The sequence below is a fragment of the Pararge aegeria genome, unplaced genomic scaffold (assembly GCF_905163445.1).
Source record: "Pararge aegeria unplaced genomic scaffold, ilParAegt1.1, whole genome shotgun sequence".
Taxonomy (NCBI): Eukaryota; Metazoa; Arthropoda; class Insecta; order Lepidoptera; family Nymphalidae; genus Pararge; species Pararge aegeria.
Window position 1 is genome coordinate 25943 of NW_024397002.1, and position 6000 is coordinate 31942.

Here is a 6000-nt window from a genome sequence, read left to right on the forward strand (position 1 = left end):
GCTTTCTTTGTTTATAATTAAAAGCCTTAGTTTCCTTCCAAAACTTAACAAAATTTTTCTGTTTCCGGTGCATGGCTAAAATATCTAATTTAATAGCTTCTTCATTTCTTTGACACCAGCGCAATTTATTTTTGAATATTTTACGTAATTTAACCACATTGTCATATGAAATACCAGCAGACGGCTTTCCCGCCAGTACCCATGAATCGAAGTAAAACTTATACATTCTATGGCTGCTCTGGACATGAAAATTCCAACCTATTACCTGTTTATGTTTAATATTATTTAAGTGACATCTTTTTGATGATATTTTGGCACCTGTCGGTATTATTTCGACAATATCATTATATAAGCTACTAATGAATAAATAATGATTGTTCAAATGATTACAACTATTATTTTCACAATCCTTACAAGTAAACAGTTCGCAAATCAAACCAAGTCTATGCTCACAGTAATTGTAATAATTGTTTATTTGCGTTGCATCCCTAACGCCCCAACGAATGCCCGTCCGGTAGCGATATTCGAGTCAAGTGTAAAACTCTCATTTACTTCAATATCACATACTATACGTAATGGGAAGTGATCGGACCATGATACGTCATACATTACGTCCGCACTCAGTACAGATTTCCAAGCTGATTCCGTCGTAAGACAATGGTCCAGCCAACGGCGACTACCATGCGATTCGCTTATAAAAGTGAACGTGTCAGTACTATTGCCTAGCTTTGTAATATCCGCCCATACCCATTCCTGCTCGTCACAAAAATGTCTTAGCTCTATACCAAAACGGGCACTCGGATGAGCGTTGAAATCCCCCAACATGTAAACCGATGACACATTGTACTCTTCGACGATTGCACTTACTTTTGCAAGGCAATTAGAAAAATCAGGAAGGTTATCAATTTCGTCCGTCGGCATGTATACATTAAACACCAGAAAAGATCTTAAGTCTATGTCAACGCGAATAGCCATAATTCTATCGTTAGAACAATTGATAACCGATACATTATTAAAAAGAGTTTTATTCCACATAAGCGCAAGGCCGCCGTAGGGCCGCCCACGCAAAACACCAGCTGATAAGTCTACTGAAGAGATAGCAGCCAGCGAACGAAAAAAGCATAGAAGCATTTCTCGTACTCAAAAATAGCGTAACGGAAACTATCCCGTGGTGGGAGGGGCTTATAAACTGTACCGCAAACGAATCTAGTTGACTCGCGACATTCGTGCGTAGTGGCGGCTAAACGAATTGCGTAAAACTAGATTTTAATAATTCAAAATGCCTTCATGTGTTGTGAAATGGTGTCGAAATCATACGGATCATCACCTCAAGGATAGTGGAATAACTTTTCACGTGTAAGTACACCGATAACTATACTAAAATCTAAATAATTACAATTACGTATTATCCTTATGGATGGTGTTATGCCATATGTAGTTAACACGTTGGCTGCTGAAAACACAACGTTTGTGTTTTAAAACTACGTAACGCGTGTGCGGCTCGAACACGCTAGGCGTGTTAAAATAAATGTACCTACAAGGATGCGGCCGAACACGCTCGACGTGTTTTTCCGGCGTTCTGCGAGTGCGGCAAACACAAACGCTGTGTTGTTTTAAATATACTGCTAGAGCGGCATTTACGCAACAAGTGTGTCTAATATATAATAAAACGTTATTAGTTAAACGTTAACGCAATAACGTTTTATTATATATTAGACAATATGCCTACTTAAAATTCGTTGTTTTGTGAGTTATCTACTCATTATACATGAGTGTAGATTTCTTAATAAGTCTCATGCCATCGAGAGAATCAACCATCACACGTATAACTATAATAATGTTATAATTACTATAATAAAATAAAAAACATGTTTTCGACCAAATATTTGAAACAATAGTATAATACCATCAATCACTAATAATAACCACCTAGACAATTGCATTGTTTTAAAATATTTTATAGGGACGCGAAATAGATATTGATATCGATATAGGATCGTCGTCGTATATTTTAGCATACTTTTAAATGTTTTTCTGCAATAAAGGTTTCTGCAACATAAGTTTGATGTCTATTTGTATATTTTTTAATATTTGTACACCTGAGTTCGTCTGCACTATTTTCACTGGTATCGGTATCGTCGATAATTTATTTTATAAATATTGGTTTGCATTCCATTATACCGACAGAAGTACAAAACGATGCATCCGCATCCCTATTTTTTCTTATCGTCTTGAATAAACCTTATCGGTGCGGCCAGCGGTACCAATAAACTACTTAGTAATGAGTTACTATTGTTTGGAATTTAAAGTAAATTTAACAATGGTTCTGTATATTTACTGGAGGGATTATTATATTTAAAATGGATATTATTTTAACTACGTAACGCGTGTGCGGCTCGAACACGCTAGGCGTGTTAAAATAAATTTACCTACAAGGATGCGGCGTGTACGTGTACCAACTAAAATTATTTTATACTTTTAAAGTGTTTGTAGTCAGTTTTGTAAATTTAAACGGGGCAACGTTTGATGAAAAGTGTATAATCTCCAGGGTACAAGCTATAAAGGCCTTCCTTCATCAAGATCGGTGCAGTGGTTGAGCCGAACATAGGTAACAAACAAACAGACACATTTTCACATTCATAATAATAGAATGTTGTTAATAGAGTGCATTTAGTTTGGAGTAAATCGGCGTTTATTATGACGCTATTTTAATCTAATTTATTTTGCTTTCCTTATTGCATAAAATCATCCAACGATTCCAGAGACTGCTGATTGGTCCTGCGCAGCCGCGGCACTACGTAACTACCGGCCAATCACGCTTGGTCCCGTGTCGTACGACAAATAGAAGAACCTACTAAGAGCTCTTTGCGACTCAAGTTCCTTCTTTTAAAGGGCGTGCGTTTATTGACTAATTGGTACTAGTTTCGAAAGACAATTTCTTAGAAACGCGTCTTCTATGCTTTTTTCGTTCGCTGATAGCAGCGCACTCAAAGTTTGAATGAATACCCTGGAAGATGTTTAAGTCGTGAGGAAGCAGCCACGTCTCCTGAAGCGCTATAATTTCGGCTTTCTCGCATAAATCACGGACACATTGTAACGATCTTTTACTAGACTTGCAATTAAAAGATATCATAGTAGTTTTCTTTTGTGAACTATTCATACTAAAAATTAAAAATTATTTGAGACCAGCTTTGCAACTGTAGATCGCTCGCGAAAAACTCGAAACTTAACACCTTCAGGCCAGAAGTCATTTTTAAGAAAAATATCCAATTTGGGGCGAGCTACTAGGGCCTTAAACGAATTAAAAGATGTTTCATACTTCTGCTTCAAGAGTTGTACATCGATACATTCCTGTCCCATTTCCCTAACATGACTTAACATGTGTTGACTAGTTGTACTTTTCGATAATCTCGATACATAAATCGAGATGGGTATGTCAGCAGCTTGAATAGTACTCGCGCGCAGAGCCGTACCACACAAATTATTTTTACGAAGCTTAGGCTTCTTTCTTTCCACTGTTGTAAAACCGTAGTCTTCGTGTCCATTGGTAATAGTTCCTTTGTACGTTGACTTAGAGTTCATTCTTGCTTGCGGTTCCTTGATCATAGTCGGGCATACCACCATGTCGCGATAAGACGGTCCGGCTTGGTCCGCGATCGTCTCGATCGAGGTAGCCCTGTCTCTTTTGCGCGACGATGCAAGTACCTGTACATCGTTGCATATAATTACATCGTCATTCGGTCGCCCGCCGCTTCGCTTAGGCTTGATATGTTTTTTCGTAGAATTTTTATCCTTACGAGCCAAATATTGTGGTTCATTTTGGCGGTCAAACTTTTCCATTCTTCTTAAACTAGTAATATCTAAACTGATTTTGGTCTGCCATGCAAACATCTCAGATTTTGAGACTGAGTCATGTCGGAGGGATTGTAACTCATTTTTTAAAATAACTATATATTGATGTCCTTTTCTCAATTAATTCATTTTTTTCCGTCCTAACTTTTCTTTCCCGCCAATCGATCTTGTCAAACTCGCGTCTCCCGCCATAGATCCTATACTTTTTTGTGACAGTCTACTAAAGTCCATTATTCTATTTTTAATATATTATCAATGAGTATACAAACTATGATTTGTTGATATATTTAATATAATCATCGGGTTTATCATAGATAAAGTGCTATAATTCCCTATTTCCTAACACGGCCATTCTGACAAGTACTTCGTTCTCGAAGTACATAGGGTTATTCTTTTTTAGGTATACGTATTGTATCATAAGTCCTTAGGTACATAGAATATCTTAACAAGTACCTAATCTTATGTACACCTCTATAACGTTAGTTTAAATGGTATATAAGCATAAAAAATCATCAAATCAGTTACATTCTGTATACACTTTTATCAATAAACTGTAAACAATATTCTATCAAACGATAGGCATAATCAAAACATTTAATAATTAAAGTGAAAGAGACCAAAAAAAATTTAAATCGTGCTAACTTTTCTTTCCCGCCAATGTATCTTGTCAAACTCGCGTCTCCCGCCATAGGTCCTATATTTTTCTTTGACATTCTACTAAAGGCCATTATTCTATTTTCAATACACTATCAATGAGTATACAAACTATGATTTGTTGATATATTTAATATAATCATCGGGTTTATCATAGATAAAGTGCTATAATTCCCTATTTCCTAACACACTGATGAAAGCCAGATAGCTAGATCAGTGTTTAGTTAGTGGTAGTTGCCGGTGGGCTTAGGTCTAAAGGAATCCAAAATAGTTTTAAAAGGTTTGGATAGGTTAGGTTAGGTTAGAACATGAATAAGAAGGGTGCCCGGCCGCAGGCCGGTCACTTAGGTTCAGTTCCGTTTAAAGAAAAAAAAACAAAAAACAAAACGTACCAATACAAAGTACTCTTATTCATATTAGAAGATATTGTAAAATAACAAATAATTTAATTTTTTTTTTTTTTTTTTCACTTACACATTAGGCCCGTCGCGCCGCGCCACTACTATATGGGGCGAAGGTGCGAAGTCGACGGCGACGACAAAGTACCGAGTCTAAGGAGACTGATGGCGGCGCCACACAGTGGCGTTATGTCTCTATAAAAGTGGTGGTCTTTTATTATGTTATTTATTAATGGTATTATTTTAATATCATATCAATATTGTACCCCGCACAGGGGGGAGGTACGGGTAGGTAGTGACGAAAAATAACGATACGGGACTCTTACGAGGTCTCGCAATCGGAATGAGTACACTTTAAATATTTTAACGAGGTAAAATTTAAGGGCATTGAGGGTCTGGTGCCAGTGGTGGTTGATTAGATCCACACACTATACTTTTTATAATTATGTGGCGTTATGTCTCTATAAAAGTGGTGGTCTTTTATTATGTTATTTATTAATGGTATTTTTTTAATATCATATCAATATTGTACCCCGCACGGGGGGAGGTAGGGGGGGGTAGGTAGTGACGAAAAATAACGATACGGGACTCTTACGAGGTCTCGTAATCGGAATGAGTTTCTGCGACTACCATTGTCTGTCGCGGGTAACGGGGAATCAGGGTTCGATTCCGGTGAGGGAGCCTGAGAAACTGCTACCACATCCAAGGAAGGCAGCAGGCGCGCAAATTACCCACTCCCTGCACGGGGGGGGAGGTACGGGTAGGTAGTGACGAAAAATAACGATACGGGACTCTTACGAGGTCCCGTCATCGAATAATCAATACACGAACTGCCCACACACTTGTAAATATAGACGCGCAAGATCGTTACACGAACCGCTTACCATTATAGTAAACTACTATGCAAACACACATAACATATACGCAATAAGAGAACTTTAAATTGGAGATTTTACCCTACCACACCCGTCTGTCTCATTCTGAAAACTATTCAAAATAATTGCTATTTTTCATTCTCATTCAAATATAAATAATAGTAAATAATATATAATTTTTGACTGAACTGAACCCAAGTGCCCGGCCTGTGGCCGGGCAC